This window comes from Aquila chrysaetos, chromosome 10 (assembly GCF_900496995.4).
Source record: "Aquila chrysaetos chrysaetos chromosome 10, bAquChr1.4, whole genome shotgun sequence".
Lineage (NCBI taxonomy): Eukaryota > Metazoa > Chordata > Aves > Accipitriformes > Accipitridae > Aquila > Aquila chrysaetos.
Genome location: NC_044013.1, coordinates 18,665,650 through 18,692,192, shown reverse-complemented (window position 1 = coordinate 18,692,192; position 26,543 = coordinate 18,665,650). Strand labels below are relative to the sequence as shown.

The window sequence follows — 26,543 nt, the reverse complement described above, 5'->3', positions numbered from 1 at the left end:
GGCAACAGGCACAAGGGTAAGACAGACTCGCCTGCAGGCAGCCCGTGACACATTCTGGAAGTAGAGGAGCTTGGGCAGGTCCATGGCACAACTTGGCGTGACTCAGTGTGCTGAGGACATGGCACCCCCAAGGATCTTGGGGCAAAGCATCCGGGAAATGTCATGCCACAAAAAGCAAAACAACATAAAACAAAACAAACAAAAAAACCCAAACAAACAAACAAAAGAACACTTTTGCCACCCCTCCACATGCCCAATGCCACCCTGCATGGTTGCACGTTAGAAACTGAACCAGTACCTGCTACCATTTCCCCCCTCACGTCGCCCTGCTCCCACCACTCCCCCACCAGATAGCATAGAAGAGAGACAGGGGACACCAAGCAGAAAATAGCATCAAAGCAAGCAAGGCGTGAGACTGGGGAAAGGAGAACTCCAGGAGAGGCAGCACCCAGTGTGCTGCAAGCAATGCTGCCTGCTGCCAGGCACAGAGACCCTCCTGGACTTCTCCTGCCATTACTGAACGTACCAAGGGAATAAAGGATAAAGCTCTGATGGAAAAACCTACAATATAAAGAAAAAACGGACAGATGAAGGGAAGGGGGGCTGCAGATAGAAAAGCAGGATGAGGACACACGGAACCTTTTTTAGGATGGCAAGCCCAGCTGCAGTGTATGGTACAGAGGAAACAAAAATCAGTGGATTGTCAAAAAGCCTTTCAACAAAGATGCTACTGGATCTTTGCACGTAAGCACCCAGAGTAATTCCACCTCACTCTAACACCAGTTTCTTGGGGAATATTCTTCTTCATGTGGTGATAAGACATATCTCTTGAAAACACACAACTATCAAGATTTCATAAATAAAACTTGCGCTCCCTATCGATAGCCCTGATCACACAGCTGCCTGTGTGACAATGCTCACATTGCCTTGTTTTCTTACAAGTTTAAAGAATTTCTGTTTCCTCACAATTTAATTCATGTGAAACGTTTTGTTCTCAGACCCTGTGTACTTTGAGTTTGCTCTGGCTGGATGCCTCCGTTCTGTTGCCAAGCTTATGCGATTCCAATCAGCAGGATCACTGCCCAAACAAAACACAATCCCAGATACAAACACCCTCCAAACTGCAGGGAACTTCAGAGCCAGATGAGAATTTCAGGACTGATCCTCTAACATCTCTCTACACTCAGCCAAACTAAACCCCCCGACCTAAGCAAATCTAAATATACAGGATATTCAGAGACTAAGTTCCCAGTTTAGCCATAATTGCTCAAAACCTGAAGTCCCACTATAGAGATCCACATCAGAGTAGGAAGGAGTCAATATTTCAGGACACTCATAATCATGAAAATAAAATAAGACCTCCCTAAAATGTCACTGGAGGAGGTAAAAAAAGTCAGAGTATTACAATAAAAAGTTCTTTGATCAGTCTCTACAGTACTTAAATTCCCAGTGCATTATTTCAGTGGAAATTCGGCATGTGGATGGAAGATGAACATATAAATATGTCTGCTTGGATTTGGGCTTTTACAGTTTATTATTTACTTATGGCTGTTAAACATATTTTGAAATTAGTTGTAGTTTCCAGTGCCTGGTGTTCATGGCATATATTTTATACCAGAACAACATTTTTTTAGCATCAATAGAAATAAAGCATAATGACTTTCACCAATGTATCAACTGAGCTGCTCTCATAAATAACTGCCTCCCAAACTTTTGGCAGAAATCAGTGTTAACTTTCAAATTTTAATAACTTTGTCACGACTGAACTAGCTCTCATGCTACCCAAACCTAATTAACAGATAACTGTGTTGTGTATTTTGTTAAATGCAATCACTGTAAATAGCATTTACACTTGCAATAAGAACTCTGCCTTTTTCTGCCATCCCATCCCTGATGAGGTTAGTCTTCAAACTACATTCAGAAGTCCAGCAAACAAAGCCAGACTCAGAAGCACAGCTCCATTACTCAGCACTGAAGGAAAATAAAGTCATCCCCATTATCTGCTGTTCAACTTCTCATCACCAGAGCACCAGTACCTCCCCAAAAGCACCGTGTCTGTGTGCAAGGCTGGAATTATAAACCAGATTACAATTTCAAAAGTACCAGTATGCTGGAATTTCTCTGTGCAAGCAGAGGTATTTATCAGCCCCAGCATTTTTCAGAACAAATGGCAATCAAAATACAAGCCCAAGACAAGACAAATGGTTTAAAAAAAAAAGGGGGGGGGTGGGGGGAAGTGGAAATGAATTAAGAAATAGGAGCTGACAAGAAGAGAAAGAACAAAATAGGACACGCAGCAGCATAGATATGTCAAGTTCATTCACTTTGATTTTGAGCTGACCCCTTAGCTGCTTTCCAACATATTTTTCCCCTAACATGAGTTTCCAGTAGATGTATTATTTGGTATAGTTGGCCCAATACTAAAACAATGGAATCCTGCAGCATGAAGGCGGCTGTTGCTTTTTCAATTTGCTCTTGGAGGCTTTCCAATAATTTCTGTGTCAGAGGATGCTTTAAAAAGTTCTTTCTCCTCACTCTGTGCCTGGCAGAGCAAGCCCATCTCATACAATACCTGCCAGGCAGACACTGCATTCCCCAAAACAACCCTTTCAAAACCAGCACTTCATTCTTTCACTCCTCTCTCCTTCATTTTTTGCAATAAATCAGTAACTTGTTAAGCAGTTATGTAGTTCAGTGACCTCTCTCTTGCCTTTGAAAGACTTGTTCTCTGAGACAGGGATATGGACTGGATGACATAGGTGCCTGCTACAAACAGGGAATTTGCCCTGATTATTTGCTAGAGGCAACATTGTGCCTAATACTATGCAGAAACAAAGACTACAAATTCTTGCCAAAAAAACTTATGTATTGCTTAAATACAAACCAAATGAACTCTTCATCTAATGAATTCTTGTATTTACAGCTACAAGATAATGAGAATCCATTCCTTCCTCTAAAGCTGTCCATTTTGTCACTGACTCCTTGGATGCTAATTTACAGCACTGCCTTTTCCAGGTCTGAAACACCCCCAGGATTTAAGCCTGGCATTCCTGAGGGTGTCTGAGAGGGGGTCCTCCTACTTCCCATGGACACAAGCCATCTCCAAGTGAACAGACCTGCTTCTTCAGCAAGTCAGCCTTTTTGGAAAGCCTCCATCAGAGTGCATCCCCCTCAAACCTTGCAGAGGGCAAAGAAAGAAGACTGGTGGCTTTAGCCTTCCCTCTCTCCACACATCCCCATGAGCACCATCAGTACATGCTCCAGAGCATCCCCAGGGGAACCATGTCTGGCCAGCACTGCTGTCCCATCACATGCACCTTCCCAAGGAGACTTCCCTGGCCCTAACTACACTCACAGGCATTTCATCTTCTGCAATATTACTCCTTTCGTGCCTCCACCAGCAAATTATTCATCATGGGGGAACTCTGCCAGGATTTATGGCTATACAAACCTTTGAGCAGATGATGCGGAATATAGACAAAATTTGGGTCTCGCTGCAGTGCAAATGCATAACCCCTATCCCCAGGGGGACTTCACACAGTAGTTCTTCCCCCTTCTTAAAGCTGTGAATAAGAGTAGCACACCAGAGAGCCTACATCAGGAATAAGGGAGTCTACAGAAAGTGATTCAAAAATACCCTTCTGCAAAGTGTCTCATTAATTCAGCAAAGCTTTAGAGTTGGATAATTGACAGGATTTGCACCAACAAACCTTTACAAAAGAAAATCAAACCAACTCATTTACATTCCTGTTTCTCCTGCAACTACCTTACTGGTTAAGCTGAGCCAAAACAGCCAGATGCAAAACTACTCTGCTTTTTCCAGTGCACAATGAGTCAGGTGAAGTGGCTGAGGACAGCGCTCCCCTTTGCTGGGGCTAACCTACAGCACCCACGGACAGGACAGCCCTCTCATATCCATGTCCTCCAGATATAAAGGTTAAATCTGCATGGTGTTTTCAAGGTTTTTCAAAAGTAATTCATCTTTTCTGATGTTTCCATTTTTCTGATTTTCAAAGGACAAGTCCTTAGCGCTTGACAAGAAGGGAGATTAAGCTTCTGAGTTTTCGCAGCTTAAGCGCCCAAACCCAGAGATACTCAGAAACTCCAGTTTCTCTGTAAAACCTCAGTTTCTTCTTTATTTGTCAGCAAAGTTCAGATAATTTTGCAGAAGCTTAACTAATCCCTCGGCTGAGTATTAAGTTTCAAAATGCCAGTGATTATACACATATATACATATCTATGGTTCTTAGAACAAAGAAAAAAAAAAAAGGCAAATCCCTCCAGAAAAGAACTAAAATATGCACCATGAGATTCAACCAGACGCCCTTATCCCCCCAAGGCATGGTTAATATACTATCTGCCAGTACATATGGGACCAATTAAAAAGAGCTAACTCCTCACACAAGCGCTGCAGCGTCACTCTGGAGGAATCCACAATTGATTGAACAAACTCAAGTAATTCCATTCTGGAAACACGTGCTCATTCATAACCAAATCCCAGTCTTTAGGCATCCCATACGCCATGAAAAAAACAACCCTGCTTCCACAGAAATCTGCAGCAAAACAAATCTGAAGTTCAACAGGAACAGAACTACCCTCATCTCTACTGCTGCTTTACATGTGCTACTACATGCACCTACATGAAGAATTATTACTACTTTTTAGAGTAGTAACTAAATTGCTATTTCAGTCTTATAATTCAACATTGCCAATGAAATGAAGACCATCGAATGAAGGAAATATTAAATTGTTTGACTAAAGAAAACAGAAGAACTCAAAACTATCCAAATGTTCCCTTCCAGCAAGAGCAGTGGAATTGAAAGGCTTCAGGCCTGTACAAGGATCATCATTCAACCTCTTTACGTTGTGAAAGCTACTTCATCTTTTTCCAGTAATTATACTCTCACTTTTGCCCAATCTGCTCCAAACTTTGTTTGACACAGCAATGATTTGCAAGTTTTCCACACAGAAAACAGCTGCAGAATAAACAATCCCACAGAGCAATAAAGAGGAACATCCTTATTCTCTGCAGAGCCTCAACTTTCTTCCCCCTTCATTGATAGCTGACCACCATAAACACCATCCCTTCTCAGCCACTTTACAACTTAAATAATTTTGCATTGAAAAAAGCCAATCAATTTTGAATCTGAAAGTTTTGACTCAACTTTGAGAAATGAAGTTGCAGAAGAAAAAGGAATGTAAAAGAGAGGTGGTGGGGTTTTTTATTATTAAATGTTTCTTGGTGCAAACACAGTCAATTATTGCAAACAATATTTTAACATGTTTCAGGCTTAGGGGAAATGAAATAATATAGAACATCAACATCCAGGGGAAAGGGCCTGGGCTGTTAAAGCCCTGAGCTTCCCTAGATGCAGATCTAATATATATTCCTGTAATACAACACGATGCAAGTATTCTGAATACCCATAACATTTATGGTCTCCAGTGTACCTGTGTCAGACAGCTAGTTAAACAGATGTGAAAGAACCAACAAAATTAAAATAAATGAACTGCCTGCCCAGCATCTCCCCACTGTCTTCTTCCTTTGCCCCATTCAATTTAACTTAGAAGCATTACTGATGTAGTTATTCCAGCATCCCTCAAAGCACATAGAGCTGTAATTCTACAGGAGATGTTAACAAGGTGGCTTTTATCAAACTTGATGCATCTGAAATCTAAATTATTTACCCTGAAAGAGAAGGGAGTCAAAGAATTTAGGGGCCTCTGATAAAATATTAAAGTATTGAATCTTGTGAATACCAATTAGTCTTTCCTCTGGGGGAAAAAAAGCTTTCAAGACAAATATTTCTTTTAATCAAAAAAGGCATGTATTTGGCTGAAAAAAACCACACAACTGTGATGCAAAACATTTGAGCAGCTTTACAAATTCAGTCCTCTGTAATTATACCAAGACTGCTAAAAATTCCACTTTCACAACCACCACCACCACAAGTAAATAATTGTCAAAATAAATCCAGTAGATTACCATGCAAAAATGTGTCTTCTACAGCTTAATCTTGTGATAATGCTTTTTATAGCATGCCTCTCTGCCCAGATTTGCAGCTTTTGTTATTTGCATTCTAACCACTAAGCACAAGGGTTAACAATCTTATAATTCATTTTTTTATACTTTAAATTCTTCATGCTGTAGCCCTACTGATGGCTTCTCAACTGTGCTTTTCTAAGCAATTTGCATACGTAATGGCCATACAATTCTTTCCAAAAATCTCCAAGCCAAACTAAGTGATGTCAATGACAGTAATCTGGCCAAAAGAAAAAAGAGAGGAAAAAAAGCCTGATTCTGAACATTTACTGATACGGTAGTAACCAGGTAGACTGCAAGTATGAGGCAGATGGATGCATACACACAGGGATTCAATATGAACCTCCAGTGCCGCTTCTGTATAGGTCAGCTCCAACTCTGCAATGGAAGAAGAATCCACAGAAGACTTTTCAAGGGAATCTGTCAAGTTTCCTGGCCTCTTCCACAAAAACTTCTAGGAAAAGTAACTGTCTAGCTCATAGTGTTTATTGCAGTTTCCTATCTTTGGAAAGCAAGGATCATTTAGAAAGTCATTAAAGTAAACACCAACCCATGAGCTAGGATCATCAAGGCCAACTACTCTGATGGAGCACCATCATCAGAAGGGAACTGCAGTGGAGAGCTTCTATCGGTGAAGCTATTCGGCATACAGGGAACAATGCAGCAGCTACGCAAGACTTCTGCCTCATCCCCACTCACTTCCATCAGAGTTTTCATTACAGCTTGCGGAGATCCTCAAGACTGCCCACTGCAAAGCTTCTCTGCCTACACGCTAGTCAAGAACATTCAGCACAAAATGTTCCATGTGGGCACAAAATAAGGCTTTGCCTCTAGGTCTCCACTTGGGAAGGCAGAGGGAGGTCAGAGGCGAACGCTCAAAATGAACATTTCTCTTCCTGAGGGTTGATTCTGAGCTAGATGACAGAGGGCTGTTTTCTTGCTTTCCAAGTGTTACCATTATTTAAAGGAAAGTCTGTAAAAATGTTTGTACTGTTGGTAAGTTATGTGAGAGACCGCAGCAACTAAAATATTTTCATTTTAAGAAAAAAAAAAAAAAAGTATGTCATTTCAGTCCAGAAGCAAAGCTTGAAACAGGTAACCTCAAAAGTGGAAAGTCTGGGCAAGCTGTTAACTGAAGTCACAGATTTTGAGAGGGAACTTTAACTCCATGTCAATTAATCACCGCTAGTTCCCCTCCGACATACCGACCTTTAATCCAACTACACTATTTTCAGTCTTAGATGGCTTTAGGAGCAGAAGGTATCCTTGTTTGATTTTTATTACATTTTGGATCCCAGGTTCTCTGCCTGGAACAGATTTCCAGATGACATTAGAAAAGCCTCTGAAATAACATCAGTCAAGTTTTGCATGCACAGCTATTTGCACAAGCCAGTTCTACAGTTTTACAAGACAATCAGCTAGATAAACATCTGTCTGCTCCATTCTGAGCAGCTGATGAGTGCAGGAGACCTTTGCTCGTTCAACAAAGCCCGTTACCTCCTAGGTACAATCCAGCAACCACCATAACTGAAGCGTTCCACGTTTTGCTTTTTCCTGTCTTTAGGCGCTGGTTCAGTATCACGTGCATCTCAGTGTCATCCACACCACAAGCACAACAGAGAAAATCAAAGATTGGAGAGGTACAGCATGTCCCTGCAGAAACAGGAACACAAACTACGAACATTTTCTGTTGTTCAAGCAAGTGTATGCAGTAGTTATCCATAAAGGATGACCATGGGTTTTGACTGTGGCACAATGAAAAACTATATGACAAGCACGTCTGCTTAAACACTGATTTTTAAAAAGAATTAATTTGTAGAAATAAAGATTAGAAATAATTTGAAAACCATTATATTCTATTCTATTCACTGCTCCATCACTAGTATAAAGATTAAAAGGGAACCAGCTTCAACTAGCACATGAAACACGGCTGTGGTTATAATCTATTTTCCCTGTAGCATCTGTAGAAAAGTGATTAGTTCCAACTCCTGCCCTACAACATGAGCACTTCCACTTTCATGTTTGATCACCATTATAGTCAGAAATTAACAGACTCTGGTGGCTATCACTGATATTCCCAACCCAGCAGAGTAAAGCTGTTCCTGAAGCAGATTTGGGATTGCCTGTTCTGCTTACACAGTAGACAAATCACAAATGCAGTTTACTGTAAAGCTGCCAATAGTGTTTAATGGTGTGGTATGTATCTGAGCGGGAAAAGAGCGCAAGCATCTTTCTAGAGAACAAATTAGTTCATCAGCTCCAGTACGGTTTCCCTACTTGCCTTCCTCCCTGAATGTGTGCTGCGGTATTTGAGAATGGCAGTAACATGCAGCTTGTGGACTATTTATTTGCTGAAATACCATCTCAGACGAGATGATTCTGAGGAAGAAACAGGAGACAATTCTGAAAACAGGGTAAGCAACAAATGCACCATCGAAGAAATAACACACACAGGATGCAGGGGTAAATCAGTGGTAACTTGGCAGAGATACCTACGGCAACCCATGCCACCTGCCCTAGGTTGCATAAAACACTGCTGGGGTGTTGTTACCCTGTAGTAGGTTAGATTGTAGCTCGCCCGACTGCCCCCATGGCTGCTTCATCATCATCATCAATTGTCACAGAGGGTGGCTATCTTTCCATTTATTTAGCTGTATGTGTACATACATGACAGAAGGAACAAGCAATACAAGGCTCACTTTTCCCCAGCCCATTCGGTTTGGAAGAGAGATTCTTCTCCAGTTCCACACATGAAGTGCTCTGGCTTCAGCCTCTTTTCCATTTGGCACACAATCAAACCGTATTTAGAGGAAATCCAATTGTTCTATAAAAGCTGTATCTCAATAAATTGTGTCTTACCTCTCTTCCCTGTCCACGTTCAAAGGGAGAGAGCACTGCACAGCTTCCAAAGACATTCCCATTTGAACATTACTTTCCATCTGTACACGTTTCAACTTTCAAAACCGCACTCAGTATGAAAAAAGCACAGCAAAGAAGCAAGGTTGTCTTACTGTATTATATTCACTTAATAATCATGAGCAAGTTCTCAGAGAAGTCCTCCAGGCACCGTTTTAATGTTAAAGCAATTCTTGCTTCATTTTAACCATCCACTGATGCAGAGCTGATAGCCCAACACATTAAAAAGTACAAGGCACTATTTCAAGAAATGCCATAATTTATCGGGCGGAGTTTAGTCACGCTCCACGCAGCAGCCCTGATGCACAATACCAACTGCCTCTGACACTTCCCGAATCCAGCTCTGAAGTCCCTCTGTTTTGGGCTCAGATGCCCATGGTGCATGAAGTCACAGGTCAAAGCTTCCTGCTACAGCAATAAACACGTCGTCTTCTACCTGCAGTTTTTCCAACAGGCTTAGCTGCATTTAAAAATGCATGAATCCCACTTGAGTGACAACCCCTTCTTCAGGTTAAGCATTTGCACCCATTTAAACAGCTATAAAACTCATTACAGGAAGGATGGTCGGAGAGAAGATAAATATCGGAATGTTTTTTTTGAAACTTTATGATGTTTACATAGCACAAAAAGTCACAGATTAGTTTGATTAAGGACTCGAGTCCAAAACAGTGACAGAGCTCTCACTTTGTGCTGCTGGACATCAGTTGTTGGTCAGTTGATTTGATATCCCAGTGATTAGACCCCACACCTTGACCATGCAAATTATAACAGGCAAAGCAAGGAATCGTTACCTGGGATGGAGTTCAATCCAGTCCCCAAATTCTTCTTTTGAGGGACTGTGTTTCACCTCTCACAAGTACTCTCCAACACACAGGAGATAACAGTCTTTGGACTCACATGATGGGAATAAACCACCTCTCCTACCCATCGGTAGGTATCCTTCCAAGAAAACAGGGATCAGAAGAAAGCAGTAAACCCTTCCCAAGCCCTCGTTAGGAAGGTGCGTATTTGGGACCATACAACATAATGGCAGCCAAGTGATAATTCCATCAGGAAACTCAAGTGGTGGCTCTGCTAAACTAGGTGCTACACACAAGTGAGACACTGCAAATCCAGGGTACCTTCTTGATCCACACCGACTCTGCAAAGATCACACTGCTCTGCTTAAGGCTTCGTGTTGCTTTCTGGAAGAAAACCTTATTTTTAAACTAAAGCCCACTAGAAGGAGATTAACTGCCCTTAAAAAATACTTAACAACCTCTTCGCTTGTTATCGAGTGGCCCATACATATGCCAGATGAGCACTGTAGACGATGATAATGCATTAAATAAACACTTCTGTTTAAAATCCATAAGCCTACTTATGACTAGTTTGAAACAAATATCTACAGCTTATTCAGTTCAAGAATCCTCTGCTCTCAAAATGTCCATTCAGCAGCCCTGCCAGATACTGTTTCACAATACTACAGGCTCACTTATTCATAAACAAATCATTAACATTCTTGACATAAATCCATAGCGTACAACAAATCCCAGCTATGATAGTGTTTTACTACATTTGCTGTGCCCATCATGAATGGGAGTTCTGTTTCCACCAAAAAAAACCACCCTCAACAAATAAAAGGCAAATTATTCTCTGCGAGAAAACCACCAGGATGAAATGCCTATGCATGGATTACAAACTAATTATCGAGTTCATATAGTAATAAACCTGGTGTTCAGTTAGTGAAATGGGCTGCCACAATTTATGCAAGAAATTTTCTTGCTAGAACTCTAATAATTAAGAAACTCTGATAGTAAAATACGCCTTTACAGACTTTTAAAATTTCCTCGGCTACAACCTTTTACACATCCCCATTTCTCCACACACAGGCGCAAGAATCATCTGAAAAATCCCTTCTAAAGCCCTTCGGCATTCACTCACTGTCAGGGGTTTATTTACAGCCCTGGATCACACAGTTTCAGCCAAGCCCCGAAATGATCAAGGCCCATTTTTACACCATACATCACAGCTTAAATTAGACTAATTAACATGAACGTAGTAGCTTAACTAAGGCATCGGGACCAGGCCGCTTATTCTCTCTGAACACACCCTGCATAGATGGCAGCACAGAGCAATAGTCTCAATCAGGGTTTCCCCCAAAACCACGGTCCACAGGAAAACCTCTGCAGGTGCCCCAAGAAGGCCCCAGCTCGCAGGCAGCATCCCCCGCACCGAGGGGCATGGGGGGCACGGCGGGACGGCATTGCCCGCCCGGGGCTGGTCCGCAGCAGGCGGGATGCTCCCACAGCACCTCCCGCGACAGACCACGCATCCTCACACAGCATCCAGCCACCCGCAGCGGCCGGCCGCCGGCAAAGCTTCGGAAATCATGGGGTTAAACCCTCTACCCTTAATTCACTAACGTCTTCCTCGCCATATTTAAAACGCTCCCCTGAATGGCCATATTTAAGTAATAAAAAAAGAGAGTGGAAGATAGTTAAACTTTCTATTGATGCTCTTGGCAGATGAGAATACGCTCGCAAGAGCTGGACTTCTCCCTGGACTGATAAAACATAAAGCAGACTGCCTTCTGTGCCGGCTGCCAGCTCAGCCCAGGGAATAAAAGATGTTTTCAATTCCGGAAAAAATACATGTGCATTGCAACATTGAATACTTAGCAAGGCCTCAGTCCTGCAAGAAATCAGACCCTTACTTACCGTGCAGCGCACAGGCCTGTGGGCACTGGTGGCTGCTTGCAGTAGGTCAAAATACATATATGGCTGAAGTTTTGCAGAAACGAGACCTTTGTTATTGCAAATACATGCATGCTTTTATAGCAATTACACTACAGCATTTAGTAGGGGCATGCCACCTCTTTTTATTATTTCAATTGGCACAGCCTTTCCATTTACATCTTGCTTTAGTTCCAGTTTTGTGATAATTTCACTGCTGTACGCTCACATATGAATGTATACAGCATGAATAGCTCGTGGTCTTTAGGTCTGACTTACTGAGGGATGTTCTGCAACTCAGGAGAACACGTTTACAGGGTCTATTTATGGGTCTTACTCTGTACCCAGCCTTCAAAAACATTTCAAACCTATTTTTGCCAAAGAACGCAGCTACCGAAGAACCACTGGGGTTGTCTAGCCTGGCATTTGGTACCACAGAGGTCACCATCCCTAACAGTTCTTTCTTTCACCCCTGATCTCCCAAAGTTGTAACAGAGCTGTTAGTAGGGAACCATCATGGATGAACAAATGCAAGGGATGAATAAGTTTAGGAACCTTCTCATTTGCCTCCAGGTTTTCCAAGCATCTCAGAATCACAGTTTTAGATGTTGCCTGAGACAGTAACAGATAAAAGCCAACTTTAAAAAAGCAACAACAACAATTTAAGGCAGAAAATCACACATAATCACACGTCTATAGAAAATGAGGCACTACAGAAATCCCAGACTATGAGGGTCAGGCTAAAGCGATACATGATTCGAAAGAAGGCAAACAGCTCAGCTGGGAATCAGCAAAGGAAATCAGACAAGAAGTTAAGCAGTCATTTGCAGTACAATACAACAGCAAAATGACACTGAAACCTTAGCGTCAGGACACCCGAGAAAACGGCCACACCGCAGAGCCGCCCAGGAAGCACCTGGTTAGGAAATACAAATACACACCACACTGCTTTGCTGAGCGGTGGCTGGGAGAGGGCAAGAGTGAGAACAACTAGAGTAATACTGGAAAAGTCAGAGGGAAAAGCCTACTCACAGTTCAGAATAATTTCATCCTCCTGAGTTATGGGTAGCTCGGGGGGCTTGTGGGGCAGCTTGCTAAGAGGGAGCAATGCCAGCGAAATACTGCCCGCAAAGTGTCAAAAGCCCCTACGCTGGCCCGTGGAGAACTGCAACTGGCAAAGCCAGACAACAACAGCAAAAACTCTGCATTAATGGGGAGGCTGAGCAGAAATCCTGAGGACATATGTGTTTGCCACCTTTGATTTCTCATTTTCTGGAAATACCAGTATTTGCCAACCCCAACTTTCCTTTGCTGACTGGTGACAGCATAAAAAACACCTTCTACGCTCTGCAAACCAACAGCTGCACGTCGCCTGGTACTGCTAAGAGTTATTCACTAACCTGGTTTAGAAGACAAAATAAACACTACACTTTTGTTTCTAAAGGCAAAAGCTGGTCATCAAAACCCATCTGTCACTGGCTGTACTCTGAAACACATCTCATGGCAAACTCCAGCTTGCGCTTGCACTTGCACAACCACGTGCAGTGCACACCTTGTGCACGGTGCTCTAGCAGGCACACTGACCTACCCACTTATCTCCTTCAATACACTAATGCTATATTTTGCCCACTGATCTAGTTCTTTAAAAAAAAAAAAAAAAAAAAGGAAAAAACCCAAGGCGCAACTCTTAGGCCCCTGATCCAGCAGCAAAGTCATCAGTATTTTAACAGTCATTTCAAACAGAAGCAAAGCCAAGCCTGAATCCTCAGATTATCCTTTGCAAAATCCCAGCATCGGCGTTAGCAAAAGAAAAGATCAAACCGGTTGGCTCAGATGGACTGTCATTTCTGTACCTCTGTTTATTAACACTAGGTACATAAAAATGAGAAAAACTGAATAAGTGCTAGAAAAACATAGTGAAGTTAACCACAATAGCAAACCAAAAGTATGTACCGATCCTTTCCTTCGGCCAGGAAATATTTTCAAGCTGTTTCTTTTACAGCTAGTCACTGGGTAGGAAATGCTTTTTAGACAGAAAAATATTTTCTTTTCCAGAAGACTCCATAAAATCCACACACAGAGCACAGTATACATTTTGATGAGAATTAATTACTTGTTTACTGTGGTAGTTCAGTACACAGCTAATCCCCACACATTGTCTAAACAACTTATTTCCTCCTGTAAGTGAAGAATAGTCAACAGAAACAAAACAGTTTGATTTTTAAAAAAAGAAGAGGCAGAGCCCTGGCAACGCATCTGGAGGCTGTAAAAAAGCTGAAGAGCGACATTAGAGGATACAGGAAGATGTCCTTTGTGCACCTTCCAGATTTTTCTATGTAAAGGTATTCTGGAATAAAATGTTACCAAATATAATGGAATTGAGATGTTCTAATATACAAAAATAATGTCCTAAACCCAGAGCTATTAATTCTTAAGAGCTGTGGGCTGTAGTTTATCATTATCATCTAGAAGTGAAGGATGGTTGTAACAGTCAATTCCATTTCTCCCCAGTGACTAAATCATGTACTAGCTAAATCATTTATTAATGTCAAAGGGTGACATTTTTCAATTAAGATAATGAGATTCTGGAGGCTCTGGCCATCTGAACCCTGTTTGTGCATACTCTTGCCAATTAAAAAAAAAACCAACACAAAAGGAAGCAGTCTGACAAACTGATTTTACTTAAACTGACTACTAAGTACTAACAATTTAGCATTAATCCCACCACATATCTGTAGCTACATACCAAGAATAAATATTTATACCAGTAACCACATGGCGTTAGGGGTTAACACAGGGTTAACAAGATATTAATCCAAACATGCACATTAGAAACTGCAATCATCTTGCTCCCCGTTGTAACTCTTCAGCTCCCCAGGTGAGGACCCAGCCTTCATCCGTCCAGTGCCTCAGCAGATGGATGCACAGCATCTGAGGTCTGGCTGCTCTCGGAGGAGAGGAAAGGGCAAAACAGCCAAGAAAGAAAAACAAGGAAATGCTCATTCACATGGCAGGAAAGAGGGCAGCCTCCCCGCCATCCAAAGCACCCTGCTCATCCTGTGCCAGGTCCAAAGGAGAAGGACACATCCCTCCACCAAATACTGCCCAGGAATGGAGACATATTCCAGATCTTTGCAAATTTGACCCCTGCCAGTGACCATCCTGCCCATTAGACCCTTTACTGTTAACTTCCAGTGGAGTATCTATAATGTAAGCTCTGGTGGCGATGACCATTATTTTTTTTAAGTCATCGCACATCCACTGTTTAAAGTAATTCTTTATATTGACCCACTGGCTTCGAAAAAAAAATTCACAAAGAACAACAACCGCACAGTGAAAGTTAAGATAAGCTACACAGGGTAAGACTTCAAAATCCTACACAAGTTCAGTGAAATCAAGTCTGAGAAATAACACTGCATTGGACTAGTTGCTTCAGATGTTACTAAGCACTGGCCAAACTCCACACACTTTCTCTTTGCTTTTTTTTTTTTTTTTACTTACAATTAGTTTGCAAGAGATGATGATTAGCTAGAAAAACCACACTCCCTTTTGACCGCCAGGCGTACGAAGCAGAACAGCATTAAATATTTCCTAGAGCAAACCTTGGATCTGTATGAAGGGTGCAGTAAACCACCACGTGGGATAACCAGACCCAGCAGTAAGTCACCGCACAGCCTTTACAGCACAAACTCTCGCTATGGATCCCCTTAGCTCCTGGACAGATCTATCAAGGCAGGGAAGCAACTGAAGGCACTGAGTGACGCAGGAGTCTCAGGCAGGCATCTACCTCCCATCTCTCTTCCAAAGCCTCGTTCGAAGGCTGGACCCGTACAAACCACCGCATCCATGAGAATTTTACAAAGCACAAGATTACAGCCCAATTCTCTACAACAGCGTGCACTGCCAGCCCAAATCCCTGCTCTGCTGGCGGTCTGGACGTTAGCAACTCTGTACCCTGTTTGTGCCTGTACACAGGGAGGACTAGAAGGGCCAAAGAGTGTGACAACGATGCCAAGTATTGTGAATCACCCGGGCAAAGCAAGTGGTGTTATTCTGGTGCAGACAGCATCACACCCTCTGTTCACCAGGGTAACGTCACTGCACAGCATAGAGGATCCAGTATACAACGTCACCTTCACATTGTGGGCACTGCAATGACCTCCTTCCAAGTGGAAAAACTGATTACATGAAGGAGGTGATGATATGCTTGAAAGTCATTCCTTCACACCTCCAACAGATGGACAAGTTGTGCTGTGTCAGTTTGTTCCCATTGCAAAATAGTCGCCAAGTCCCGCAGAGTGGTCCCGACAGCCCTGCTCCCTCCCTGGCCAGTCAATCCCGTTGGCAATGCGAAGGGAGCCTTCACCTGCTCCTTTAGCTGGAGAGTCCTAACAAAAGGGCTTTAATTAAACTATCTTAAATAAAACTGTACTGCTGCCTGTTGACATCTACTAACTGGGATGCTACAAAGACTGTAATGTTTCTGGAAACTGTATTACACAGCCATAATGGCTCTGTGTTGATGGCTTTGCAGCACAGTTGCAACGATTAACAGTGACTATCTTCGTTATCTGACTCCTCAAACTCACTGCATCGCTTTACCACCAATATGGGAAGTCACATGTGGCACTGGTATGGCACTGTAAGGACTAGGTTATTTTAAAGCAAATGTTTCAGTCTGATTTTATGCAGTTTTATACCAAGTTGTAAAGCTCAGTAAGGATACCAGTTTTAAAACCTCCCAGAAAGCTGTTTAAAAATTAAAAAAAAAAAATTAAAAATCACCCGATAGATTCTGGGGTAACGGGGAAGAATATGACTGCACTTTCCTGTTGTCCCATGTCTGGATTTGAAACTAAGAAAATGTTAGGAACAATGTTTTTTTCCCCAGGATGAGGCAGACTGCTCTCTAACTTCAGCTGTGTAATGAGGGCTGCTGGGTAAGAAACACTTTTTTGTTCCTGAGAAATGCTGAAAAAAATAAAAAGCAGAGTGGGCATTTTAAACCCGTTGAAGAAACAAATATATGAAGTTTTCACAAGAAAATATGAAAATAAGAAAAGGCCTCAGGAACAGACTGGATTCGCAAACAAGAAATACGATTTTCAGCTGAAAATATTTGCTGAGGCTCCGAAGCCGGGCAGCAGGCTGCACGCTGTGCCGGGAGGCGGCTGCGGGCACTGTGGGGCACTGGGGCTGACAGCCAGTGATGCTCTGAGCCTGCTGCCGGGGCAGCCGCCATGGCCCCACGCCGACCCTCCTGTGAGGGACCCAGGCTCCCTTTTCCCCTCGCAGAGGGGAGGAACCGTGTGACTGTGAGGCTTATTAACACTTCCATAAATATTTTGTAAAGCGGTTTTCCCCCCACCCCAAAGCAAGTGGGGTGTGAGCTCACAGCGTGACACAGACCTTCCTCTGTCTGATACGTAGCAGCCCCTTATCCAAACAGCGTTAGGACCCGGTCCAGAGCGACTTCAATAACACACGCTTTCTGAAGAGTCATACAGAAACGTTCAGTTCAGCTCTCAGACATTAAATCTTGTCACATATATCTACTCTTTAAAAAAAGAAAAGGAAGAAAAAAATCAGATAAGATTTGGACTTATAAATTCAATCAGAGTAAAAGAAACACAGAGTAACTCCACTGGCATTAGCAATGGCACTTAGATTTATACCAACACTCTCAAGACCTGAATTTGGACCAAAAAAAAGACCCACATATAGACAGGAGCAAAGTTTATTCCCAAGTGAACAAAATGACATCTCTTCAGACATTAATGGCTTCTGAAATTCTCTAGCTTGATACAACATTAGTGATTTAAATGCCAAACCACATTCACTTGGTTTGTCTTGGAAAGCTCCACATCCACGTAAGAACGCCCTCAGACCATAACAGAGGAACGAAAGGTCAGGCTGTTACTTCCAGAATCGGTGCAGTAAACTTCAGAACAAACAAGGTACAGGCATTTCCCTCATCAATGCTGCCCACTGCATGTGCCTAGTTTTCTAAGATCATGTAAGCAGCATGAATAACTTCTGATGTTGAGAAATAAAAATCCTAACCTAAAAAAACAATATAAATGCCCTCTGAAAATAATTTAAACCAACCAGAAGTGAGCTGTTTCAGTGCAAAGTTTCTGCAGACGGGGCTCCCGGGCTGTGCCTGACCCCAGACCGCTCCTGGACCTCTCTGGTCCCCAGCTGCTGACCTGCTCCTCCTACTCCCAGAAGCTCTACATCTCTACAAAGCATTTTACGTTAGTCCAAAGCCTCCTTAGATTCTGCCTTTCTGACAAACATCTCCAGATACCTATACCTACGCAGACCTCGCTGCCCCGCACAGCTAGACCCCTGCTCTGACCTGCTGGAGCCCTGTCCCAAGCTCAGAAAACTGGTGGGAGCTTGGCCGACCATGGGGGTGAAATCCCTAAGCTGCAGCTCTGGGATGTCTCTTTCCAGGTGAAGATCTTACCATAACTCATTTCAGCTATCACTTGCAGCTTACGATCTCTTCAAATGTGACTATCCTTAGGGGAGACGAGCTCCACCACTTCTGCAGCCTGAAACTTGTCAGCATTTTAAACCTGAGAAGGATGTGGGAGAGTGTCTTCAGAAAAGGAACAATTAAGCAGTGGCTAACTAGAATTTCAGTGAATACTTTTTCACTGTCCTGAAGTGCCAGGGCTTTTCATGACCCTTGATTATGAAAGGCAGTCGTCTCATTTGTTTAGAGACTGGTCCCAGACTCACCGTGATGCACAGAAAGGCCGCCCTTCACCTCCACAGACCCTGCAGCAAGCCTGGTATTTCTGATGGGGCTATTTCCTACACCAGGCAGGCCCAGTCCCCCCTGGACACCACAAGGAAATGATCTGAACTCTGTCACTGTTGAGGAAAACAAAATCCCAAGTCTTTGCAGTGGGGTAACTCCTTGGAAGCGTGTCCCGTTACCGAGCCAGAAGCTGCTGGATAGCGAAGGGGAGGTACAAGGACTTCCATGCAACCTCAAAGCTACAAGAAAGAGAAAGAACTAAATATTGCAATGCTGATCTGCAGGAAAAGGCGACAGCATGACCCACCTCAGCTCCTGTAGCCTTTCAAACTGTGCAACTCTTCCTTCTATAGCAACTCTGTATTTTAGAGGTACAAATGTAAAACGTTGCCCTTTGAAAATGTTACAAATCCTGGCAGGAAGCTTCAGGCTCTTTAATGAAAAAAGAGCCTCTAAACACCTGATCAAAACAAAACAGTCACTCACAGACAAATGTTTCCTAACATTCCTTATAAACCACTGAAAAGTTATATTGCCATCTCAAATGGCAAGATAAAAGTTAATGGATTCAAAGGCATGGAAGTAAGACTGCATTCTTAAATCTGAGTGATTTAACACACATTTATCAAAGTGTCGTCTCCCAACTACCAGAAAGCAACATCCCTTCTGCAGACCTTGGCACTGACGCTCCACCAAAAAGCATGCGACAGAGAGGGCTCCGCTTCCCCCGTCACCCCAACCACGTATCCCAACAGGCAGCTTTGCTGGTGGCCGTGCTGCACAGCCCGGGGGGAGCCAGGGTCACAAATCCAGTTCCCAAGGGGCAGCCCAGCCCACGAAGGGGACAGGCTCAGAGCCCAGGCCGACCCCTGTGCCTTGTCCTCGGCTGGAGGATCACCGGGCTTCGGGCGCCTCGGGAGTCACTGCTGGGTTCGCTCCTTGCTGCCCAAGAGAAAAATTAACGGCCCAGCACTCTAACAGCACTGCACATCCCTCCAGCAGTTCATTTTAGCAGCAGGCACCAAAGTTGTCTTTACTATCGGGATTTTCTCAAACACACAGTACCAAGCTCAATAGGTCCTTTCAGCCTAACTATCGAGAGGACCAGCGTAAAATTTTCAAAATATCCTTCCTTCTGATTCTAACCCAAACAACAGAGCGCAGCTGTGAAAACTGAAGCCTGTGCAGATCCGTGCTGTACAGGCTTCTTCTTAAAAGCACTGGGACAAGATTCAAGCTTCTACATTTTCTGATTCAAATTTATAGTCAGGAACAGAAAATTGCCATGGACTAGGCAAAAAAGAAAGAAAGGAAAAAAAAACAAACCACAAAGCAAAAAAAACCACCCCACATTAAAACTGATTTAATATCATTCAGCAATGCTGGGACTGGCAGCACAGAAAACAATATGGACACTATGGGATAAGCAAGCCAGCCACAGAAATATCTCACTTCATCCTCTGCACGTACATGCAAATGCTTCTAGGTTTGGGTTCACCTCTGCCTTAAAATAGTTACATATGAGAAATCTGTAAGTTGGCTGTTTCTGTACCTGAAGTAATACTTCCTCAGACCCCTCGCAAACAATGGCTTGAAAACATCACTCAGCCCATCAGACAACTTGAAATCCCCAGCTGCAAAGCAACACACAGCCAAAATCCTCTCTCCAATGTTTGTATTGATTTATCCCTGTTAATCTGATGCTTAAGACGACAATTTTCTGGAAGATGAAAGAAATTCACTGCCACCTTCCACAGACACGCAGTGCAGCAAGCTGCGGCAGAGGTACACGCTACACCCCAACACCCAGGCAGCTCAGGGAGCTGCAGCTTGGTGTTTGCCTAAGTTCCAAAATGTACTTTTCTGGTCAAAAACCAGAAAAAAACCCCAAACATTCCAGATGGAAAAGCTAAACATGGGCAAAAGGTTCTGTTAAAAAAAAAGTCTCAAATCAGGAAAAAAAAAGATTAAAACCCTGTTTTTGAAGTCTGACATTTTTTTCTAACAATTTTGCTGTTTGTCTTTACGCTCTCCAGCTCCAAGCCTAAGCCAGATGAACCAGCACACCATGACACGACTCTTCTCATGGTGTTCCTCTCCCCAGCAGAAGGAAATACTAGAAAACTGAGGACAACATTTCTTAACATGACACTAGGAACCACGTTAAGCATATTAATTTGGACTGGACAGTTTTGATGAATATTAACAGGAATTTTGTTTGCCTGTTTTTTTAACCAGAATGACTAGAGTGAGGGGCAATTCCCCTCCCCAGTAAACTATACCATTTTCAGGTCAGTATCGTTGTCCTCGGCTCAGAAAGCACAGATTAATCCTGACAGCAGGAAAGCTGGTCCCCAGCTACAGGAAAGCCGCAGAGCTGCTGAGGTTCACTCCGAAGAGCCTCCCCCTGCAGCCATCCGGAGAGGAAACGCTGCGTCTGACCGTCCCTTCTGTCTCTAAACACCCAGGCTCAGGGAGGGAATGGAGAGCTAGAAACTTGCAGGCTCAGATGATGTATTTGATGTTGCCACCATCACCATGGCGGTCCCATGCCCTTGGTCCCCTGCAGACCCCAAACTCCTCTGTCCTGGCTTCCAGCCAGCAGACACTCTCAGGAAGAAGCTCCATAGCACGGAGAAATGTTTGTGTTAAATGACACTGTATAAACTTTCTGGATCTCCTGTAACAGCTGGATGGGCGAGATTGCTACCCTGCTCTACAGCCCAGTCAAGCTCAAAGTCGGTACTGACCCCAGCAGAGCTTGGACCAGATCCCACTGCAAGATCCTCAGGGCAGGTACTCCACCAGTGCGACCAGACTCTGAACATCACTTCCCTCCAGGCACTGAATGAGTGGCCAAGTTTTCAGAAGAGCTCAGTCCACCAGGTAAAACACTCTCTGGAAAAGTCTGGCCCTAAACAGAGGCTCTGAATACTTTGAAACTTACTTCAGGGTCATTCTGAAAGCTTCACACAGAACGTATGGAATAACCATCTCTCAAACCCAGAGGGAGCCTGGCATGGGAAGAAAGAGAGGGCCACAAATCTGAGCTTCAGGACACTTAATTAACTTTCTATCTGCTCTCAGTGTTCTTGGCAGTTCCCATCAAATATATCTGGAGAAAATGTTTTCACATGAGGAGACGTTTGAAAATTGTCCAGCATGACACAGACCCAATGCCATGAAGGGGTATGGCGCAAGAGCGGCAACTGCGCCAGTGCTACGGCATAGAGATCCCAAACTGAACAGCACTGCATTCGCAGCACAGCTTGGTCAGTCAAACTTATTATTAGTAACTCAGGTCAGAAATGTAGCTGTTAACATTGCCTGGAAGCACAACCAGCCATTAAGCTGTGAGAGGGGAAGTGAAACAGCCCAAAAAAGGCCCCCGACCTGCTCCAGACCTCCCACCCCCTCTCCCTTGAAGCGCTTGGCACGACAGAGCAGGGGAAGCCTGCGAGGAAACAGAGCTGGAACAGGCAAAATTTTTACATTTCCAAATCGACACTGGACTTATTACCACTGATAATGATTTTGTCAGAAAAGTGGTTACTATTTAAATGCTTCCAATGAAAACATATATGGAGGTTCTTCAGAAAGACACCACTTCAGAAGCCATCACTGAACTGCTAAGGTAAGGGTCAGTGCAGCAAGATCAACTTAATCATTCTGAGGCTGTGTATAATTTTGTTGAAGCACCATCATTAAAAAGAATATCAAGTACCAGCATACACAATTTATTTTTCTTCTTAAGATTCTATGCGTCAAAGATTTATATTTGCCACTCCATATTTTCAGTATTTCAGCAGGAAAAACAAATCATGAAAAGCCATATTAAGTCTTCTCAGGATACATTTACAATCACCCACATTTGAAATCTTTGGTTAAAGTGTTCGGATGCACTTATTCAGAAACAGCCCAGAAGACTATCACTACTGTCACCTGTAACTTTTCCAGCTATTATTTGATGTGCAAATAAGTTCAATTATTATACACGAAAGCACGGGGGGGGGGGGGGGGGGGGGGGGGCAAGTACTGAACATTGCTTAAAGGGACTTTTTCAGCTATGCATTTACATGTCTCTGGGCCAGGCTCTCATCTTGCTTACACAGAGAGCTAAATCGCAAATGAAGGCACAACCAGGCTGCTGTATGTGCGAGGATGCTAGCACAAAGCTTGGGCAGCGTAGCACACCTCCCATCGCCCAGCTGAAGGGCTCTCTGCTGCGAACACAATCACGCTTGGAAGGAAATGGTAACGCTCTGGACACGCCACTGCTGACTGTCCTGCTGGCTGCCACCAGGGACAAAGAGAAAATAAGAAACAGGCAGTTAAAACTCTGAACTACTTAGACTGAATGCTTCAGTTTGTCTTCCTTCAAGGAAATCACTGCTTTATTTATTTTTTTTTTATTTTTCTTGGTCATCAAAGAGGCTGTCAGCTTCATAAACAGAAACTAGTAGTACACTATAAACGAACCCTTAAGATCATTTCCCAGGGGGCTTTCCACAAGGCAGTCACTGATTTTGATTTTCTTTTGGTCATAGAATGCTTCCCAAAATTAGCATTTTTCCAGAGCCATTCATTTTCTACAAAGAATAAATAATGTAGAAAAAAGAAACTGCCCAAGCTAAGTGGTGCCAGATGAGCTTGCTGGAATCACAGAGCTTTGTTTCAAAGATCCCTGACTGCTGTAAAGTCATAGCAACAAACCAGTGCAAAAACTTTGATGCCTTGAAAGATATCCTGAAGCTATATAGTGCCAAAACACTGGGCTGTAAGACTTCCCGGACGTTTGCATGCACATGACTCACGCTTAAATTTCAAATACTTTTCACTTTTTCCTTCTTACATAATACTTAATGAAACTAGAGTTCAGTAGTAGTATCAGTCCTGCTATACATGTCTTGCAGCTGTTTCTGCCTAGACAGCTGTTTGTGTGCTTTACACTTACAACCTGTTTGTATTTGGTTTAAAAGGAGGTTTTCCATATGTTTTGGAATTGGAAGAAAAATTGGAAAACTGTTGTTTCAACTGACTGTATACTGCATTTTTCAACATACGTATGCATCTGAACACTGGACACAGAAAGTTGAGAAGTTGGTTTTGAAAGCACCAGTAGCACCTAAAACCACATTAAGTCTGAACACATGCAAACATTTGTCACAAAACCACTGCACCCGTGATTACCTCGAAGCCATCACACACATGCAAGTCTGCCCAGAGCTGACTTTTCTTTAGTGAAGAGTTTCAATGTTCCAGACATGGGAAAGGCGTTTGATGTGTATACTAGGTGGTAGTGGATGCATGTAATATGCATGTAATGTGCATGTATTTAGCAACAGAGTGTATCATCCCAAAATCTAAAAGTATTACTAGATTCAAGATGCACAGTTACAGGATATAGTAACAAATCCCAGCAAAACAGGCGATGTGTTTCTGAAGCCTCAGAGAGCAGTGCTTGCAGGCAGGCCAGAAGGTGAGCAGCAACACCCCCAATACTGCTGCTCTCACCTTTTTCACTTCCACCAATAGCTACACTGTTTTTACTGCTATATCTTAATGATACGGAGGTAAATTACACCAGCAACTCAAAGACTATGGTAAAGCAACTTACACAAACTTATTTCCTATGGACTTCAGAGGGGCTCCACAAGTTACACGATGGCAAAATTAAGCCTCTGGGTTCAGGGAATCAAACTTGCCCCAGTAAAGAAGGACCTGAAGCTTCCTGCCCTCCATCACCCGCTTCGCTTCATCGCATCTCGCCCACCCGCTGCTCTCCCCCACGGTATTTCACAGCACACTAGAAGAGATGAGGAACTATTTTATGAAAGAAACAAATTCTAGCAATATAAGAATACGCTGCAGCCATCCATTATTAAATCCTTGCCCAGAAATGGCCCAAAACTGTGGGTTTCGGTAAGAAAATTGAATTTCCAGATGAGCAAACAGAGAATCACTGAAGTCCTATCATGAACACTTGGCCATTTGCGCATGCTTATGATGCCACTTCACCAAACGATGTCCAGCCCCAAAACGGGGAGGCAGCGGGTGGCAAGGGGGTCTCTCTCATTGTCCTCCAGTGGTTTGGGGCTGGCCTAGATGATGGCAGAAACCAAGCGACCACTTGGCCAAAAGCAACTGCATGCCCAAGAAAAGCATCTGAAACAACAGCGTTTTCCCACCTGGACCTGCAGGCAGGGGCAGAATGCAGAATGGGAGCCAGCTCCACGACACGGCACTCCTGTCTGCTCCCCACTACCTGACTCCTGCTCATGCAAGCCCATCAGCTGTACCACCTGCAGAAGAAATGCGAGAGCTTCTCCAAAAGGAGGGCTCATGGGCACCGCTCAGCTCAGGGACTCCCAGCATTACAGCATGAGGCCAGGCAGCACCAGCATCGCTGTGTCTCCCACTCCAGGGGAAAATGTATTTGGATGCGGTGATCCCTATTACCCACACGTGTTAAGAGATGCAGGAAAACTTATAAACAGGGCTTATAAACAGCATGACCTTGGAAACTATGCAGCCACTGGGATTTATTATCTAGAAACAATGTCTGGCATCAAGCTTCCAGGAAAATTTAGGTTTCAAAGCAAATAGCAGTCATCTCTCAGACAGGCACATGAAACTGCACGAAGATGTTGCTTGTTTTCAAAAACCACTTCAGAGTCCTCACGGGAGCATCGCCGAGGCCGGCGGCTCTGAAATCCCAGCTGCACCGACGAGGCCTCCCGACCCTCACATCCCAAACCAGGCACAGAGGGTACATTTGGAAATAATTTTAAAGAAAGATTTCAGAAGATTTTCGGCATCATTTCAACCAGTGCCGCTGCCACAAACGTCAAGCCAAAAATCAGAGTGCACTTCTTATAACCATCGATAAGGTCTGCTGCAAACACGGCAATGAAAACCATACCCAGAAGGTACAGTGAGCCCTGGGCTGCAGCCCCGGCATTCCCAGCAAGGAGAACAATCTATAAATACCTGAACAATCCCCTGGTCACTGCTCCAGCAGAGGAGACAGGGAGGTACACGCATGTTCAGTATGTTCACCCACATTTCACTGAACACAAACCAGGAATGCCACCACAAAAAGTAGAGGGGAAGAAGTCTTCAAAAAAGACACAGTCCCAGATCATCTCTTTTACATTAAGCATGAATAATGCTAATGCCTGTGTTACCTGCAAAATCACAATCTTCTTGAGTACCACACCAGAGACTCAATGATCCCTGTGGTATACTCCTGCGACATCCCAGCTGTGCGGTTTCCTGTATAACTGACTGTCCCACTAACTTTGGAGAAAATACACATAATTGCAATGTTGCTATGGGTGAAAGAATCACAAAAGGTGAAAGGAAAGGAACAGCAGAAGAAAAAGCAGGCTTTTCTGTATTATATTTTCAAGGAAATTCCAGAAACTTGGATATTTACATTTTTCTAACTTATCCTTCTAATCCATTTAATTCAATTCAACATATCTTCCAGGAACAGCGAGGCTTCTTCATTAAGCAGCAGGATAACAGGAAAAGCTTCCATCAGAGAGAAGTGGAGTGGAGAACACAGTGACAAAAAAAACCAAAACAAAACAAAACAAAAAAACAAGCGATCACGGCTTATTCCACCAAAGCCAGAAACCAAAGCCCCAGGAAGGGGGGCACATTTCAGCAGCAGATGAAGCTGTCAGCAGCAAGTGGCCATGACAGCAGTGGGGACAAGTCCAGCTCATGCCCCAGCTCATTGCATTTTTGTAACCCAGCAGCTGATGACACTTCATTCCTATTGCATATGCGTGAGCTCTGCTGCTGACCTCACTACTGGAATTGTACCCGTCTAGCCAACGCCAAAAATTTCAACACAAACTGTGAAACTTGACAGGACTGAGCACATTCGGAACAAAAGTAGATCTTACACGAATGGCCACAGACCAGGAACGTGCAGCCTTGTCATACACTGCATAGGACTGGGAAAGGAGACCCGCGAGCAATAGATGACCATAGCACACTTTGTCAGAACACAACAGGAGTCTTCACACCGCGATACTCGCTGCCATTTAAGTTAAACATACACAGCTCGCCTTAGCAATGAGGGCAG

General features: G+C 43.4%; 1 protein-coding gene across 7 annotated transcripts in view; it reads right to left on the bottom strand.

Moving 5' to 3' along the window:
* Nucleotides 1–26,543, bottom strand: part of PID1 (phosphotyrosine interaction domain containing 1) — a 105,533-nt gene that overhangs the window by 61,271 nt on the left and 17,719 nt on the right. Inside the window, exon 1 of one of the 7 annotated variants that reach the window (XM_030028994.1) lies at nt 25,633–25,656. The exons of 3 other annotated variants lie outside the window; for them this stretch is intronic. The gene's annotated coding sequence lies outside the window, so the exon portion shown is untranslated. Of the gene's footprint in view, nt 1–8,902; nt 8,927–9,054; nt 9,079–9,750; nt 9,776–25,632; nt 25,657–26,543 lie in introns of those variants that run through there. 3 more of the 7 variants (XM_030028993.2, XM_030028995.1, XM_030028996.1) reach the window with 3 other exon arrangements.